The sequence below is a fragment of the Pyxicephalus adspersus genome, chromosome 1, assembly GCF_032062135.1.
Source record: "Pyxicephalus adspersus chromosome 1, UCB_Pads_2.0, whole genome shotgun sequence".
In the NCBI taxonomy this organism is placed as follows: domain Eukaryota; kingdom Metazoa; phylum Chordata; class Amphibia; order Anura; family Pyxicephalidae; genus Pyxicephalus; species Pyxicephalus adspersus.
In genome coordinates this window covers 117,383,412-117,404,317 of record NC_092858.1, presented here as the reverse complement: position 1 = coordinate 117,404,317, position 20,906 = coordinate 117,383,412, and positions in this window count along the sequence as shown.

Genomic DNA, 20,906 nt, shown 5'->3' with positions numbered 1-20,906 from the left:
CTCAATTCCCCTATAACGTCTGAGAAAATTGCTTCAGTGAATAAGTGGTCAGCTAACTCTAAGGCGCCAGGGCCAGTCTACCTGCTGAATTCTATAAAATTTTGGTGGACCAAGTTACTCCTCCACCAACCAAATTGTAAAATGATATGTATACAAGGTCTTCTTTTTTGCCCTCATGTTGTTCACGCTTTATTAAAGTGTTACCAAAAATGCAAAAATATTTGCTTGACCCTGGGTCCTACCCACCCATCTTGCTTTTGAATTTTGATGTCAAATGTTTGTCTAAAATTTTGGCTGGCCGTCTTACATTGCGCTTGCCAAAACTGGTAAGCCTGGCTCAGGCTGGTTTAGTACTGCGTAGATCCACTGCCTCGTGTTATTGGCACTTGAGGCAGAGAAGGCGTTTGATACTAGTGAGTGACCTTGGCTCCATGCTGTACTTTGTCATTTCGGGTGTACGGGGTTATTTGCACAATTTATAACAGCAATGTATTCTACTCCTTCAGCCCAAGTACAGGTGGCGGGAGTGTTATCTCATACTTTTCCCCTGGGGAGAGGAACATGTCAGAGATGCACCCTGTCGCCTCTTTTATTTAACCTGGCCATTGGGCCGTTGGTGAGATCTTTTCACTGAGGCACTCCAATATTCAAAAACTACTGCTTTTTGTGGCAAGGCAAGACTCCTCGGAGTGCTAGACTCAAACGTACTCAGTCCAAGCAAAGTCTTAGTGTTATTACGCAAATATACGCAAATATAATTTAGCGTGTTTGCTACGGTATGTAAAGGATTGGTGGTATGACACTTCTTTTTATGTGGTGGTCAAGCTAGAATCCCTATTAGTGCAACTTTAGTCGTTACTTTGTTTACTTAATGCCCTGTATGCTAGCATACCGTACGTTATACGTACAAATTTGCTTTTGCGTGATATCTATTGACTTGCGTGAAACCAAAAATTGTGTCAATATTGGCAAAGCTCAACCACTAGTACACCATTACAGTCCACACCCAATTTCCCTCAGGGTATACAGCACAAATTATACAAATTTTGGGAGAGGTGAGGTATCACAAATTTAGGAGACTTATTAGAGGATACTAATTGTTTAATGTCCTTTGATATTCTTTGAGCTAAGTTTTCCCTTCCCTCCCACCAATTTTTATACTATCTGCAGGTTTATTCTGCTTCTTCTCCACGGCTGGGTACTGCATCTATACCGCCTTTACCTCCCTTATTAGGATGAATCTTGGGCACACCTGAATCTAAACACTTGATCTCATATAATTATCCACTGTTATTGGATGCCTCCACAGGGGCTGGAACAATGCTACATTTTGTGACCAAATTGGCTGCCTACCTACAACCACCCTATTCTGACACTTTAGAATTACTGGAAACCAGTTGGTCTATTGTTAGGAAATACATTATTAGGAAAGTATGGCATAAATTGCAATTTAAAATTATTCATAGAGCATACTATGCATTTAATTTGAAGTTCGTTCCAGTGCACTGGATAGAAGCTTGCACTAAATGTGCCCTTTGCCCCTTTAGAACATTTACTATGGGATTGCCGGGTGATAGGCGCTTTCTGGAAATCATTTTTCCAATACATTACTCGGGTCTCTGGGAATACTTACACGTTGTCACCTAATTTGGCACTTTTTCATGGAGAGGCCTCCCCAACCACAATTTCTCCTCTATCTAAATTTAAACATCTTTGCTTGCAATTCACAATTGCATTCACAAAAAATTTTCACTACATGGATGCAATACCTGCAGCATTCATTATCCCCATCCCAGCTACATGATGTCATGTAAACTTTTCCCCACATTATCTGGTACGATAGGAGGGCCTTTATATAGCTTGTGTGGGTGTACCTTGGTTTTGGGACTTGGTTCTGTCCCACGGTTCTGAGGATTTTTTCTTTTATTATATGTATTTGGTCATATTATTAAAAATTTGAAAAATAAAGGGGCAAAGGTAATGTTCTGTGATGTACCCAATATTTATATAATTCTTCTGCAGTAGTTTATGTAAGATATATTGATAATACCTATATCATGTTTGATTGCAGATGAATGTGCTTTGTCTGTGAATCTGACTATATTGTACATAATCATTGTTGTGTTTTCATTTGTACATGTATCTTGTTATCTTGCCTTCAATAAAAATATATTATAATATATTTTAACAAAGATACAATAAAGGTATTAAAATTAGCATTGAGGGGGTAATTGGTTTGTAGATGTTTTTTGAAAATGTGTATCCCTTTGGAGTGAGGTATTCTACAGTATAATGCCTGAACATCGATTGTGACCAATTGGTAGTCTGGGGGAATAGGAAATCTCATGTGAATTTAAGAAGTTCCAAGGTGTCTTTCAGATAGGAAGGTAGGTTGGTAACTAGTGGTCTAAGGTAAGTATCCACTACTTCGCTACTTGGAGGATATAGTCCCAATGCCAGATATTATAGGGCATCCTGATGGGTTAGTTTTGGTGTCAATAGTGCCGTTTTAAAATGCCTCATTGATCAAAGAGTGATTATCAGTCTAAAGAGAATTAATCATATTTTCAAGGATTTCCCTGTACTATTCTTGGTTGTGTAGGATTTTTATAACATATGCTTTCATAGTGAGTTTTGTCCAAAATAACTATATTCCCCCCTATGTCCGAGGCTTTAGTAATTATGTCTTGATTTTTTTCTGAGATTTTGGAGTGTTGAGTGGAGGTTTTCATCTAAGTTGTCAGGGCATTTTTTAGGAAGTGCCTTCAATTTTTTCATGTCCTTAGTAGGTAAATTAGTCAATGTTTGAATATGTGGAAACTGAGTGATAGGTGGAAACAAGGTGGATTCTGGACTTCTCTTGGGTATTCAAGATTCTATTAGTGTTACTTGGTACTTGTTACTCTGTGGTGCTTGTGATTCTAATTTAGCCTTTTCCTCATTTTCTTCCAACAATTGGTGTAAAGTTTTTAGATGTTTGAAGTCTTGTATGTTGAATTAAATTCAGGTGGTGGTAAAAATTTGGATTGTGATTGAGTCTGGTAAAACATGACTTTGAGTGCCAGATTTCTGGCAAACATATTGAGATCTTTGATTAATTCAAATTCATCAATGTTGGAAAATGGACAGAAAGATAGTCCTAATTTTAATAAGTTTTCTTCATCAATTGTAAGACTGTATGAGGAAAGATTTATAACATCTAGGACCCCTGATGGTGGTGGGTGAGTGTAACGGAGGGTGGAGTTCGAAAAAAAGATTTCTGCGTTTTGGGTATGGCTCCTAGATGTGAAAGTTGGGTGGGGGGCTGGGAAAGGGGTAGAAATTTTGGTGAAAGGATCGGTGGGTCTCTGGGTGATGGCGGTGAAACTGGGCTATCAATGGGTAGAGTACCTAGAGTGGGTGTATGTTGTAGTGGGTTGTTTTTGGTGTGGGAGATGAGTGTGTTGAAAATGATTGGGTGAGGTTTGTTTGGATGAAGGGAATTTCCTGTAGGAGAGGTTCAGGTGAAGTGATGAGTGTCTGAATTTGGCGTGATCAATGGTGATGGGACTGGGGTCACTCTGTTGTCGTTTTTTACCTTGTTGGGATGTATGATGTGGTTGTGGTGAGTGATGAGTTGGTAGTGAGGCTTGATGAAGCCGTTGTAGTGTAGGATTTTTTGGATTTGGGACATAAATACTTCCCAAACTGGGCCAAGAATGTCCATGATCAAATACTAATATTCCGTAAGTTAGGTGACTGGGGGTAGAGATAGAAGGAAGGGGTTTACCCTTGTGCATATAAGACCATACGTAATTGTTTATACTATCCCCAAAGTCACAAATAAAAAAAACATTTTTTTTTCTGTTGATATTTGCCTTGCCCTTATTTACAAGGTATAACACATAAGGAGAGAAAGAAAGATGGGCTTACGGCACTTTACTTTTGCTGTAAGCCCATCTTTCTTTTTCTCCCTATGTGTAATACCTTGTAAATAAGGGCAAGGCAAATATCAACAGAAAAAAAAAAAATTATTTATGACTTTGGGGATAGTATAAACAATTACGTACTATTTTATCCCTGAGTACTGTAACCATTAGCAACCAATGCTAAAGTTTTATTCATTGTTGACAGACTTCGGATGATTTTCCACTTTGACTAAAATAAATTCTGATAACTGTATAAATGTCAATGCATAGTAAATCCTTTTTATTAATTCACAGGGTTTGATATATATTTTTCTCCACATTTCCATGCAGATCAAAATGTTCAGATATCTGACACAAGCAGCAAATATTGCTTGTAGAAAAATCACTGTATGTTTAAAAATCATACTCTCTGTCTGTGAGCAGTTTATTTTGTATTGTATCCAGGTGTAGACAATTGCAACGTGGGTGTTGAGACAGATAAACTCATATGCACTATAACAAGTTTGCTTGGCGATCAGGAAGCCATAAATAGGGTCATGCTTCCAATTGCCACTTACTCGCTAGACATACCCTCTGCATATACCTCGCTCCCTTGCTGGCTAGCCTAAACCCAAAACATGCAAGACCTGTTCCATTTGCTGGTTTAGCTCACACCCTCCATTTTCACCTGGCTAGCCAGCAAGGGAGCCAGGTGGAAGTGGAGGATCTGATTAGCCAGCAGGGAACCAGGTTCCCGTCAAGCTTGACCTGTGAAATTGGGGATAGCACATGTCAGATCCCCTCCTAAATTTAGAGGAGTGGAGGTTAGGGTCCCTCTTTAGGGCCTTTGTTTAAAAGTACAACAGACCAGGATCATAAATTTCCCTTATCAGATATTTCTGTCTCTGACAACCAGCATCCTTCCAGACCCACTAATTTACAAGTTGGAGTTTTGTGTTTCCAGGTGTCATAACCCTTAGTATCTGGCAGCTAAAATTAGTGAACTGTCCTCTGACTGACCTTTGAGCTGTATTTAGGAACACATTTATTAATAATCTTTATGTTTCCACTATATTGTTCTGTAGAAAGTAGTAGTTGGCTGATTCATAGCCAGAACAGAACTAGTCTTCTAGGCCTCAGGAAAGCCGGTAGTGTTGCAAAAGGTCTGTTGTTGCAAAAGGTCTGCGATACATTTACAAAAATATGTCATACATACTCCATGCAGTGTACAAACCTTACATCAATTTTACATTGCTTTACATTTACATCCATTTTTAGAATTTTTGCATTGTATATTGTGTTAGAAACACCAACATGACATATATTTTTAGTTTGTTATAAATATATATTTATGACATTTTAATAAATAAATATCCATGAATGATACATAAATAACTTCAAAACATTGACAATTGTACCTTTCATTGTATAAAGTAGCTAAATAAATAGGCAATAATAATAGAAAAAACACAGAATGATTTGTTTTTAGTTACTAATTCAAATAATTCTTTTCCATCCAGTGGAAGAGCGTGTTCATTTCACCAATGGCTTTAATAGCTGCAGATTCTGATTCCATCTAAAGAAAAAAAGTAGTTTGTAGTTGTTAGGTTGAAAAAGGGAACACATGCTTTTATCTCTCTTACAAGTTCATTCTCTCACCCTCCAACATTTTTGGTTCAAATTAAGTAAAATGGGAAGCAGTACTTAAGGATTTAAATGATCAGGGGAGTCATGAAGAAGGCCCACTGCTTGTCTCGAATGTGTGTGATGGTCATATCATATATTAATGATCATATGATAATAGATCAAATCGGAATTAAAACAACATCATCATCATCAGTTTCACATAAGGAAGAATTCCCAAAGCAAGCAAGCAATTTGATTGATTTGGGTAATTTAAATGTTGTCCTCAAAGCCTTAAAGAAAAATGTTATGCCTTCTATATGTAATTGTAAAATGTATTTTATGGCAGTGCCTTCTTCTTCTCGTCTTTTTTGACAGCAGTATGCTTAACTGTAAAAAAAAAAATAAATTCCTTATTTGCACATTACCCACATTAGTCTGTTGTGATTTCCCTGTTTTGCTGTAGGCACCCAGTTTATCCTACATTGTAAACCTTTGCAGCAGATCCCTACACCTGTGTTGTCAGATCTGTGCCAGAAAGTTATCATCATTGATTTAACTCATGTACCTGTAAATAGTCATCCTTGAAGTTTTTCACTATCATTTGTGACTGCGCACCACAGGGACATCTGAAAGTTCTATTCTGTATAAAAAAAAAAGTGTTTGCTAATTAAACTGTATCAAGTCTGAAAACAACAAAAAAGTTTTGTGTAGTGATCATTAGTGTTTTATTTCCTTAGTTGTAATGGTACTTACACATTCTTTTAGTTTTTTATATATGCCTAATATAGAATTGGCCAAGTGAGTAAAATCTTGATTTTGCTTGATTGAAGTGGATTCCACTTGTGGAAAAACAATTGAAGTATAGAAATGTCCTAATCTCAACAGAAAGCAGCATGCTTCGGAAGACTAAATTGGGAAACAAAACCCATGAAGACAAATAAATAAGCTAATTCTTCTTAATCTTATTCTGTTATACATAAAAAACATACATACCTTTATCTGTTTTAGCTCATTAGTTTTTAGTAGGTTGACATCTGTAATTATGTCCTTATTATGCTGTAAAATCAAATTGTAAAACTTTAATATATACATTTGACATTTTTACCTAAAATTGGAATTTTTTATTTGGCTTCATTTAGTACATTTTCTTTTACAGTTTCATAAAATGTGTGTATATTATGGAAAACATGGGAGAATCACATGAACAAACAAAAGTAATGCATTTCTATATTCAAACTTTATGAATCTGCCAAAATTCAGTACTGTCCTGTTTACTCTGCAGTGTTAGGTATTTTCACCATTATCAGTTCTTTCATGTAAACTACAGTAAACCACCCCCTATTTTATAGAAATAAGGATTCCATACTAAGATACACTTTAAAATGGCTAAACAATCAAAAAGAGTTATTTTGGTTTTGGAAAATGTTTGGCAACTGACACAACTACAAACAGAATAAAAACATCATAATTAATGCATGTAAAGTAGCAAAAACAAATGTAAACTACAATTTGAAGAAAGTTGCTTTAAGCAACCAGGTAAACTTTAAGTATTATTATTATAGCACTGCAAGAATATATTTCATGTGAATGTTATAACTTATATTTAAGTACAAATAAAAATTAAAGCAAAAAAAAATTAAATAAATAAGAAGAAACAGATGGAACTGGAAAAACAAATGTACTATACTTATTTACACTTACCACATTCTCTTTTATTTTCCCAAAGTATTTTTCCAATTCTCTAATATCAAAAGAAATCGGACAATTGGTTTTAGTAGCATCTGCTGAAGATATTGTCAGGTGAAATACCACAAAAAGAAGCTGAAGGAGGCAGGTTGATAATGGTCCCATAGTAAGATATTGGAAAAGGAACACCACCTAGAACAGTATATATATACAATTAAATTACAATTTAACAATTTGAATAAAACCTAACATATACAAATCGGACAAGACAGTAAAATATTAGCTGCAGTTTCTAAGTCCTAGCTACCTCCTATAGGATATGTTACATTCATAATTTGGATCTAATATAGCATATTTATTTTTGGTCTAGCATATTTAGCCAAGGTACTGCGAAACAGTAACCTCAAAAAAGACAGATATTTAGCTCATTCAGTGTAAGTACTTTACCCAGGCTTATTTTCCTAAAGAAAATGTTAGCATTAGTAGTTGTAAATGTAAGTTGCATCTCCCTCTTATATACTCAAGTACACTTCCTCAATTTTCATGGTATGATTTTGTATTACCTGTATGTGTTTCTGCAGGTTTGGAAAAAAATCCCATTCATGACTAACATCCCTCATAGATTCTCATGAAAACAATGAAAATCTAGCAACCAGGTGAAATGTTTAGTAATTATGACACTATGATGATATGTAATTTCCAAAAATGTTAACATACTGTAAAATAATTTTTAAAACATATTATAATAAAGCAATATTGTATTGTTTTAAGTTGTAATTTGCAATTTGAATTAGCTTGATCACTAAAGCAAGAGATAAATTAAACAAAAAAAATAAATAGATAAAAAACAGGGCTAAGAATTTGAACTAAATTACTTCACACAGCAATACCTGAACATAATATTTTCCAAGTCTCAAGAGATGCGTATCCCATGGATGGGACTTTTAAAATGCTTATCAGTTTTTCCTTTTTTTGAAACTGAATTTTTATTGAACATTTTCACATACAAAGACAACCAGGCTTATACAGCAAAACATCTCGTAAACACAGCATACAGGGTGATAGGTACATCCGATAATGGTACATAAAACTCTGGCGTAAGTAACAGTAAAAACAGTGGCCGTACTGTACCGGCCTATCAAACCCCATAGACTATGAAAATACGTAAACAACAGATAAATAAACAACAGAAAACAAGAAATTAGTCAAAAAGAAAAAACAAAGCTAAGCCGGCGTGCTTATCAGTTTTTCATTGCTTTCTAAACAATATTTAATACCAGTAAAATAAAACAAATTCTACAGTGTACTCTGTTTAATTAATTTAAGGTACTATATTATACTACTACTAAGCAAAAACATATAAAATAACATTTAAAGCGTAAATAAACCACCTTCTAAAGCAATTATTTCGCTTTTACCAATTACTCAAATGCATTTCTCCTATGTCAAAATCAGCCCAAGAATTGTCAGTTTAGCTCAATATTGAATGTACAATCATATTGATAAGTCTTTATTCATATTTTGAAGTTTACAGAGTATTAGAAAATAATGCAAATGAGAGTGGCCATTAGATGACAACCTTTATCTGTTTTATGGATCCTTGTGCATTTTATCAATAAGCAATGATACCATATGTTGATTTATGAATTTATTGTGGGCTAATATAATTCTGCCAATTGTAAGCTCAAACTTTGTTATTTATTGAAGATGTTATTGTTTGGGTTAGGTTTAAAAACTAAACCAAGCATTAGTTAGCCACAGATAATCTAGGTTGTGGCCTAGAATGGAGGAAATACATTTTATTAATGGTAAGTAATATAAGTAATGAGTAAGCATCACAAAATCACACATTCCACTGCACATAAAAACTATTGTATTGAAAATGTAAATAATAGTAACATTTATAACATGGCTAAGATGTCCTAAAATGTTGTGTTTATTTTTTTAATTTAAAACAAAACAGCGTTAACCCTAAAATTGGATCTCCATCCAATAGTAGACTTGAGACATTTATGGTTAGGAAATGAGGCAGCAAGTGTGTATGTGCTTTTTCTATAAAAGGTCCTCTGGAATTTGGATTAACTAAGAAGAAAGAGAACAAAATGTAGTTCTTTTATCACTGGCTAAACAAGACCCTCCACCTGCCCCCAACAGTGAAAAGAGTCATCATTGGGGCATAGGGTCTCCTACCCATAATGCAAACCTTGTATTGCAGGGGTCTGTGGTCAGGGAGCTTTGGAAGAGTTTGGAAACCCCCTTGCCCAGGGAATACATGCAGGGGGGAGCTCCTATCATCGGGCCTTATTTATTAAGGCTCTCTAAGACTGGAGAAGATACATAATCCTCCTGTGAACCTGGGTGATACACCAAACCTGGCATTTTTATTTAAATCACATCTTTATTCAGTGGTATTCAGGTACCTTTAAATTCTTTAAATACTTGCCTGAGTAAGACAGACATTCAAATATGTTCTCCACAAAAGTTTTATGATGGGGGATGCCATTATTATCTCAAATATATACACCTTGTCACTGAATATATTCAAAAAGTATTTGGTTTTGAACTGTAGCATCTCCTACTACCATCCATACTTGGCAGAGCTAAGGCATGCTCCTGGCTATTTATTTCACATTGATGGGCTGTTTCCATATATCAATTTTCCTTTGTGCAGGCTGATAGATGCAAAGCTTTTCTTCACTTGTGAGTTTATTTTATTATTATTTAGTCACCCTTATTATATAGTTTTTAGAGTGCTCTTTTTTGTTTACACTTTTTTAATTTTCTGAAAACGGCATATATGGTACAAGACTTAGGAGAAATATTTTTGGGAGAGCGTATCAAGAAGCATATTCATCCTTAATGCACTATTGTTTTCTGGAGAATATATCATGGTACATACATGTAAAACAATAGTGCTGATTTACTAAAGGAGATTGTTCATTTAAAAAAAAAAGTGCTCTTTGAGAGAAAAATCACATTGCTTAGTGAATGTAAAGAAAATGTACTTAACAAAAAATACCCTGACCTGTGCTAAAAAATGAAAAAACATGATTTGTGCTTGCACCTAGTGCTGGGTTAAATAAGTAGAGCTTTACTTCATTGACTAAATTAGGTGATTTAGCCTAAGTGATCAGGAAAATCACCTTTAAAAAATTTATCTTTATTCCCCCAAATGTAAATAGACATTCATATGCGACATAAATATTGACAAACATGTTACTGATGATTCAGTTCTTCATACTTCACTGACAAAAGATTGAAAAAGTTATACAGCATTGTTTCTGGTGATGATTTAAAAAATTCCAACCCAAAACTTGCTCCACCACTTTCCTATGTGCTTGTAGCACAGTAGAACATTTCCTATAGTACACATTCTCAAATATACTCCCAAATGATTAATTTGTAACACAAAAACAATATACAGAGAAAGAATGTGGTTCACCTGCCCCTGTTAACAGGATGCTTTTAAATAGCTTCAAAATGTTTAAAGATTATCAATGTTTTAGCCTATCAACAAAAACAGATTGGTATGTTATTGCTGGTCTACGCCAATTATTTGGAAACCTTTGCTTTAGCATGTCAAATTGGTTTGAGCTTTTTGCCTAAATAATTTCCCAAGATTTTACAACCTACCAAAAAAATGGATGGTATAGCAATTGTAAGTTACCCTTAATACTTAATACAGAATGCAACCTACAACTTTTGCAAAATCATTTTTCGAGTTTGGATAGTGGTGAACAAAGTCTCACTCCAAAGTCAAAATTCAAAGTCTCTCCCCAGTAAAAATTTAGAGCCATTTCAGACCCATGGTGAGCCGATCTTTCTGCTACAGGCTACAGGTCACAGAAGAGGACATATAAAAATTATAAAGTGGCTTTGGGATAGTTTTTTTTTGCTTAACTGTCCATATTAGGACAGCCATTTTCTTCCCTTTTCTGTTCTTTGGGTAGTGGGGGCATCTTTGGTAAAGATAGGAAGTAATTAAAATAATGTGCTATTACTTTTTCAACCTTGACAATATTGGAGCAGATTGGACAAGCAGGGGCTTTAAAAGATTGTGCCAGGTCAGAAGTAGTCACTAGAGATTTGAAAACTTACTCAACATGTTATGATTCTGAAAAAATAAATAAATGTTCATAAAATACTTAAACAACATTTAAACACATTTTTAAAGATATTTTAACAATTGGCGTGTTATAGGTGGTTTTACCCAAATGAATATATATATATATATTTATATAATTATTTTTTTTAAGGGCTCATGGTCTTCACTCAGTATGCACAAATATGTTAGTATGGTTATTGCAAAAAAGATGATTAAGGCATATACTGTCTGCTAGAATTTAATATAAAAAGTTATTACAATTATAATTGTATAATAGTAAAAATGAAACAAAACTATTAGTGTAGCATATATATAAATACAGTAAGCATTTAACTGAAATGCTGCTGGTCTGCCCATTAGCCTAATACCTAAACTGTACAGTGGGGCTAATATTTCTTTATTGTGTCACTTGTCAGATTCCCTGTTTTATAAACAGAACCCTTTGAGGTAAATACAAAGTGCATATATTTGTATTTACACATTTTACACATATTTTATTTTTTAAACTGTAGCAAAAATGCAATTTGCATAACGAAAGTGCTTTTCTGCAAATTAAGCAACAGTAATATATTATGTCAATTATACATTATACAATAATGGAAACAAATAAATGTTTTATGTAATGGCATCATATGAATATTAGAAATTGGCAAAAAGAACCACGTTTGGTTCATAAATGGGTGAAAGAATGTTCCTTAAAGTTTAACAATCATTATTCCAACTACAAAGAAAGTTTACCCCACTTCAAAAAACATTCACTAATTATCAGAGATCATTTTCCTAATACTTTACGAATCTAATCTGGGCACTTTTCAACAGTATGCTTGTATCTTGCGTGCACATTTTAATATGTAAAATTACTTACAGACTTTCTGTGTTATTTTTTTAATGGTTAAAGCTAAATTCTATGCAGATACAAATACAACTTATGCTGTCAGATAATCACTATTGCAACAATACCTTTATAATTTAAAATTTTTTGTAGGTGGGGCTGGTAGGAAGATAAAGTAAGGTGACAGAGCTCATTACTATGAGCTGGTCACTTCGGCTCCAAATAAGTAGTGATGATGAAAACCATCAAACTAAGCATTTAATAACAGAAAAAAGATACTGTAGGAGAAAATTTTACTTCTGAGTAGCAAAATAATTTGGAAATCATCTTGCCATTTTATAATAATTTTATCTCATAAATTGTCTTACTATTTTACAGCAAAGTTGGCAATAATCCCCCAGTGAATTTAAAGTCCTTCAAAATATTTTGTCTTTTGTTAATAGTTTATTGTCTTTAGGTCGAGCAACCCCAGTCAGGCATTTTATGACATCAGTACTTAGGAGGAAGTAAAAATGAAATATAAGTCATTGACATAACTTTACTGACATAACATATACTTTATTTGTCTCTGCATGAACAAAAGGGAAATCTAAAACTTCCTTTATTACCTAAAAGTATTACCTTTGACTTACATACAGTATGTGTAAAAAAAATCCCCAATGATGACATTAAAGTGATGTAACAATATTCTAAAATGAAACTATAGACAACCGCAGGAAGCTGTTTGGAGAAGCAATGTACAATATCCGGTAACCATATAAATACCATGAACATAGTGATGTTCATCAATATATAAAAGATCACCATATTCTGCAGATTTACCAGCATTCTCTTTTTTGCTAATCCTAATCCTGAAATAATATGTTTTAAATCCTCTTTTTTTTTCCTTTGTTTCCTAAAATTCTGCTAATTTTTTTAACTATTTTGCTTTTTTTACTTTAAAATTCTTGACAGCTTACCTAACATAAGATTAGTTGTGAAATAAAGAAAGGAAAGCTGTTTTTGGGAAAAATTCAACTGTATTATTGTGACTTTCAAAATGGCAGATAATACAGTGCAGTATTTATGGTGTATGATCATACCCATTCCATTATCATGGGACAAATGGACCAATAACCATACAATAAAGATCGCTGACTAGGTAACGCTAATTAAAGATAAATAATATGTGTCTCTTGTCCCGACATGTTTCGCCTGGCGGCTTCTTCAGGGGATCTGGTGAGACAGATGATACTTGTTACCAAGTGTAGTAGGTTTTCTCATTATTATTTGATGTCCATGTTGATAAGAGAGAGAAAGAGAGGAGGGATCCACGTATTTCCATAAATGGTTAAAAGGAAGGAAAGCAAGTCTGAAGTATTAGTAATTCTCTGATAGCAGCAGCAACCCTGCTGCTGTTACCAGAGAATTACTAACGCTGCAAACTTACTTTCTTTGTAATGTTGCCAAAAACACTTTCCCAGCTTTCCTTTCTTTATTTCACAACAAATGGAAAAGAAAAACATGTCAACTTTTTACTTAAATGAACTGAAATGTAAAAATAAACACTAACATTTCAGATATCAACAGCTCACTATAAATTAACATGGTGGTCGGTGGGAAGAATGCCTCTTACATAATAACTATGTAGCGCAGATAGAAAAAGTAGCATAAAGTGGAAGTGTTTTATACATGGGAGATTTCAACTACCCTGACATTGACGGAAGTAATGGCACTACAGGAACAGCAAAAGGGAGGAAATTTGTGAATTTAATACAAGATAATTTTATGGTACAGTTTATAGAAGCCCCAACTAGTAATGATACTCTGCTGGACCTAGTTCTTTCTAACAATGCAGAGCTTATAACAAATGTGCATATAAAAGAGAATCTGGGTAGTAGTGACCATATTATGATTTCATTTAATGTAAGCTGTAAACAGGAAGCAAAAACAGGAAAGATAAAAAAAATATATAAAATAATATATAAATAATTAAATAAAATAATTTAATATTAAGAGAGCAAATTTTCCATTATTAAGAGCAGCTCTCTGTGACTTGGACTGGGAGACAATATTGTCCTGAAAGAACACAGAACAGAAATGAGAATGTTTCAAGTCTGTTCTACAAAAGTGCACTGAAAAATATATTCCAATGGGTAATAAGTTTTAGGAGGCTAAAATTAAAATGTATGTGGTTCACAGCTGATGGTATAAAAGCCATAAGGAACAAAAGACATTCCAAAAATATAAAAATGAAGGATCACCTTCATCATTTGAAAACAATAAAGAATATAACAAGGTAAAAAGGAGATAAAATGTGCAAAGCTTCAAAATGAAAGACAAATTGCAAATGAAAAATAAGGCAAACCAAAAATTTTTAAAATATATTAGTAGCAAAAAGATCAGATCTGAGGTAATTGGAAAAAAATGGGCGGATTTACTAAACACTTTTTTAAGCTCTGTGTACACAAAAGGAAAATGGCAGAGTTCAAGTCCAAATTCACAATAGCAATGTCACTGCCTTAAATGAGTCACAATGGCTCAAGGTTGATTTGATTGGGAAACAGTTGGGCAAAATTAAGGTTGACAAATCACCAGGACCTGATAGATTACATCCACCTATACTCATAGAGCTGAGCTTGGGTTTTTCAAAGCCATTATTTCTAATTTTTAGGAACTCTTTAGTCACTGGCATGGTACCGATGGATTGGCCTAAGGCCAATGTGGTTCCTATCTTCAAAAAGGTAGCAAAATCATTACCAGGTAACTACAGACCGGTTAGTTTGACGTAGTTGGAAAGGTCCTAGAGAGTTTGATAAAGAACCACATAGAGGAGTTTCTGCTGGAAAATAATATTATAAGATATAGTCAGCATGGCTTCAAGAAAGACCGAAGTTGTCAAACAAATTTACTCTCTTTTTAAAGAAAGTAATAGAAAGTTAGAGAAAGTAAGTAGACAGGTAGACAGTGGAGTAGCAGTATATAGTAATATAGTGTACTTGGACTTCGCTAAAGCATTTGACACCATACCTCACAGACAGTTAATATGCATGTTAGGGTCAATAGGTTTAGAAAAGTCAATCTGTAAATGGATAGAGAACTGGCCTAAAGACATCCAGAGACTTGTAATTAATGATTCATACTCTGAATGGTCTAAGGTTATTAGATGTGTACCCCAGGGTTCAGTGTTGGGACCTTTACTGTTTAACATCTTTATAAATGATATAGAGTTTGGGAATAAAAGTACCATTTCTGTGTTTACAGATGACACCAAATTATGTAATGGAATAAAGTCCATACAGGATGTCTATAATCTACAAGCAGACCTGGATGTACTGTTTGATTGGGCAGCCAAGTGTCAAATGACATTTAATATAGATAAATGTAAAGTTATGCACCTGGGGGATAACAACATGCATGCTTCATACTGTATAGGGGGAATACATTTGGGGGAGTCAGAAATGAAAAAGGATCTGGGGGTTTTGGTAGATCATAGACTTAATAACAGCATGCAATGCCAAGCTGCAATATCTAAAGCTAGTAAAGTTCTTTCTTGTATTAAAAGAGGAATAGACTTCAGAGATGGAGACATTATCCTGCCCCTGTACAAAGAATTGGTCAGACCACATCTGGAATATACAGTCCAGTTTTGGGCACCAGTTCACAAAAAGGACTTTGTGGAATTGGTGAGAGTGCAGAGAAGGCAACTAAACTAATAAAAGGAATGGAGGAGCTCAGCTATGAGGAGAGATTAGCTGAACTGAATCTATTCTACCTTGAGAAGAGACGTTAAAGGGGGGATATGATCACAACATCATGAGAACTCTCTTTCCAATTATTCACTTTGAGATCATTACAAAGAACAAGAGGGCACTCTTTTCGTCTAGAGGAAAAGAAGTTTAATCTCTGGATAAGGAAGGGATTCTTCACTGTGAGGTCAGTGAAAATGTGGACTTAGCTCCCTCAGGAAGTAGTTTCAGCAACTACTATAGATTGTTTTAAGAAAAAACTGGATGCTTTTCTAGAAGCACAGAATATAACTGGGTATTAAGGATTTAAAAGTAAGGATACCAGAGACTGTTAATCCAGGGAACATCTGATTGCCTCATGGAATCAGGAAGGATTTTTTTCCCCTGTTGAAGCAAATTGTACCAGGGTTTTTTTGTTTTGCTTTTCTCTGGACCAACTATGTCTTATAGGGTTTTATATCTGGGATATGTTTTTTTACTTGGTTGAACTTGATGGACTTATGTCTTTTTTCATTCTAACCTTGTATATAACTATGTAACATTGGGAAGTGGAAAAAAATTTACTTTTACAGACAGCCAAAAAGATCATTAGTGTAACTTAAACTGGCCTGAGATGTATGAATTGCTCATTGCTCAAGGAACTCCTAGTACCCTCTGGAGGAACCCTGGTTGAGAAACACTGGGTTAAAATATCAACTTTAAATTCCACACCACAAATGCAGCACCTACATGACTTTCTCTATTTCCCACCAACCACAATTTAAACACAAGACCCATCTAACTGGGGTGAACTCTATCATCATTATTGTTACCAGATTCAACTTCTAACAACATGCGTGTTACCATAGTGTCCCCATGTATTTAGATACAGCTTGATAATATGTTTTAGAGTTCATTTAAGACCCCAGTTTAGTTCACAGACATCAGAACAGATAATGCAGAAAAAGAAAAACAAAACAAAAAGAACTTAACATCCAAAATCTGTATTTAAATGTCTGCAGAATAAGGGTTCAAAACAATTTCAGGCTCTGTTCTTAACAAAATGTGAATCATAATCCCTTACATTATATCTCACAATTTTAGGCATTACTGAAACATGGCAAAAACTGGAAGGTATGTTTTAATGCACCAACAAAATCCCTGCTACCACAGAAAGCACCTAAAATCTAAAATCATTCAGTTCACATTGTGGTCTGATGAGAAAATGCTCATGCAATGCTGTTGTGCAATGCTCAGAGAGCTTGCAAAAATCCTAGAACTACATATCTAGTTCTGGGCTGTTTACATTCCTGCCTATACTCACTTTCAGAAAGACAAGAGAAAGGTGAAAAGGTAGTGGTGTCTGAGTGTATGTGAGAGGTGATCTAAAAGGGAATGTGAAAGAAGAAATTGTTGCTGCAGCATGTGTTGATGTTGAGAAATTATGGGTGGAGCATATGGGGATTCATACTGTACAGTTAATTATTGGAATTCATAGCCCCCCCCCCCCCCCCCCGCTTCCCAGTGATTCCCAGTGCTTCCATTTCATAAGGAAGAGATGGAGTGTCTATTAAAATAAAGCTTGCCAAGGCTGGTGAGAATACACTTTCATCGGTGAAGATGGGCGATCAAGCAAACCTGCTGTAGAACGTGCTCTGTTTGGGGTGCCTTGGATTTAAAATATGGGGATTCATACTGTACAGTTAATTATTGGAATTCATAGCCCCCCCCCCCCCACAGTGCTTCCCAGTGATTCCCAGTGCTTCCCAGTGCTAAAGAAGAGATAGAGGGCCTAATTTGTTAAAGCTCTCCAAGGCTGGTGAGAATACACTTTCATCGGTGAAGATGGGCGATCAAGCAAACCTGCTGTAGAACGTGCTCTGTTTGGGGTGCCTTGGATTTAAAGAATGACCAATAGATCTTACAAAAGGGAAAGGTTATTTACAGCTTAGGATATTATTTACATATGATTTTCAAGACAAAAGGGAAGAAGGTAAAGGGTCTATAGGAAAGGGGAAGGAATGGGGTCTAGCTCCAGCTCTAGCATATGGTCAATCTCTTACACACACATACACACTAGGGTTTTCTCTCCTTGAACCACACCCCGCTGCCGGTCCAGAGTGAATCACATTGTTGATTTATCCTTGGTGAAGTCTTGATCAAGAGGTCACACAGATTGTCCTTGTCCCAGGCTTGGGATTGTTGGTATATACCCCTGCCCCCTCCAGGAAGGTATAGTGAACTGGTTTGGGCAGAAACTGACACCAAATGGTCAAACTGGCCAAGGTGTTAATGATCCTCAGGCATCTTCTCATGGAAGATCAATCATTGTCTCTGTTAAGCAATCCTTTGATGTTTAAGGGACTACATCTGTCTCCACAGATAATGATGTTTATAGCTTGTTTCCAAGAAGGCAGAATTGTCTTTACATACAAGTCATATTCATATCAATGTTGGTCACTTCCAACACCTACAATGGATCTGATCTGGATCTGGATTGAAAACGTTTTCTAGCAAATAGACAAATATTTTTAGGAAATTCATTCTATCCATCATTCCCAGTATTCTCTACAGTCTTGGGGAGCTTTAATAAATCAGGCTCAGAGAATCATCTACTTACAAAAAACAACCCACATACATAGCACCACAAGTGCCTCCAATAGAAATAAAACCTGGCTTACTGGCTGACCAAGCTTCACAATCAGAGAACCAATACTCCTGGGCTCCTAGACACAAATCGGAAGGGCAAACTTTACAAGAGTGACCATGATGAATAAATTAATGAAAATACCAAACACAAACCCTCACTCACTACCACCTTAACTTAACCACTCATCAACAATTCCAACACTCATCAACACTATCCTCCCCAAGTAATGTGGACTGAATGCCTCACAATATGCATAACACGACTGATAAACCATTATCCAACTCACACACTCAACCCACAACCATAAACACATCCCCCCATCCAAACATTTGTGAATGTGATATCACAAGAAATCATACACGTAGACCTAATCGGAGTCCCCCACCTAAAAAGTAGCCCAAGGCCAAACTCACTAGCACTATGAAGGATTAGGAAATCTAAATAATAATCAGGACATTGTAAATAAACCTTATGAAATTTAAATGAACCCTTGAAATTATGAACAGCTCTCACTATGGGCCTGATTTTTTAAAGGTCTCTAAGGCTGGAGAAGAAACACTTTCCACAGTGAATCTGGGTGATCCAGCAAACCTGGAATGGATTTTTTCCTATTTCATTTGCTATTTGTTAGTAAATGTTTTCAATCCTGGACCAAATCCATTACAGGTTTGCTGGATCACCCAGCTTCACTGTGTAACGTTTATCCTCGCCAGCCTTGGAGAGCTATAATAAATAAGGCCCTATGAATCAATGTGTCTTCAAATACTAAACGACAGAGAATGGTACATCCCAATGCCTCCGGACATGTTTGAAAAATTCAATAATGTATTTTACTCCATCATACAAGAAGCCTTCCTAAAAGGCACCATTGACAAAAATACAAAAAAGATATCCTAAATGTCAAACATCTTGTGTTACCTACATTTTTTGCCCTCCCAAAAGGCATTGGATCAATATCCTCTAAAGCCAGTGAGCTTGCAGGTCAATATTTAGATCTATTCGTTACCAAGTAGACCTAACCTAACTCACATGCTATTTATGAATTTATTACAAGATAATTTTATTGTACAGTTTATAGAAACCTTTTTAAACACTGCAACTTATAACAAATGTAAATGACAAATAAAATCAGGGTATGAGTGACCATAATATGATTTCCTTCAACAAGTTGGTAATGGAAAGCAAAAATTAAATTTTAAGAGAGCCCATTTTCCTTTCCATTGGTAAGGACGGATCTCCATGACTTTGATTGGGAGGAAATATTGTTCTCCAAGAATCCATAGCAAAAATAGCAATGTTTCAAATGTTTCTACACAAACACACTTCAGAATATATTACCAAGGACAATAAGAAGCAAAAAATAAAACCTTTGTGGCTCTGCATTGTTAAAAAAGCCATACAGAATTTTTAAAGGGCATTCCAAAAATATAAAAATGAAAGAACACCTTCATTATTTGAAATATAACAATTATTTGGAATATAACAAAAGGAAATTATGTAAAAGGGTAATCAAATGTACAAGACTTCAAAATGAAATGTATTGCAAAAAGTAAGTAAAGTAAGGCAAACCTTCAACCTTCTTTTAAAAATATAATAATTCCAAGGAGCAAAGCAATAGCAAACATCAGACCCAAACATTTAGACCCCTTACAAGTTGTCTTGGGGTTGGTGAATAATGAAAAGGCGTATTTACTAAACACTTTTTTTTAGCTTTGTGTACACAAAGGAAAATGGTGGAGCTCAAGTCCCAAAGCTCAAAATGTAAATAGCATTGACACAGCATTAAACACACCACAATGGCTAAAAATTTATATGACTGAGCAACAGGTAAAATTATGGTTAATGAAGCACCAGGACCTCCAACGGATGGATTATGTCCTCAAAGAGTTAATCTCTGGTATTTCAAAGCCATTGTTTCTAATTTGTTGAGACCCTTTTTTACCGGCTTGGAAACAATCTATTGGTGTAAGGACAATGTGGTACCTATCAATTAATACATTTTATCAAGTAACTGCTGATCCATAAGTTTAACTTTTATAGTTGGAAGGATCCTGGAGAGTTTAATAAAGAATCACACAGAGGAGTTTTTGCTCAGAGAGTAGCATCTAATCATTAATACTCAGTGGTTCAGTGTTGGGCCCAATGCTGTTTAATATATTAGTAAATTATTTAGAGTTTGTGATTAAAATATAATTTCTGTGTTTGCAGATAACAACAAACTATGTAATGGAATGAGGTCCATACAGGATGTGTATAAGCAGACCTCGATGTACTGTTTGATTGGGCAGCCAAGTGGAAAATTATATTTTTATAGATAAATGTAAAGTTATGCAATTGAGGGGCTAACAACATGCATGCTCCATACTGTATGGGGGGGAATACATTTGGGGGAGTCAGAAATGGAAAAGGATCC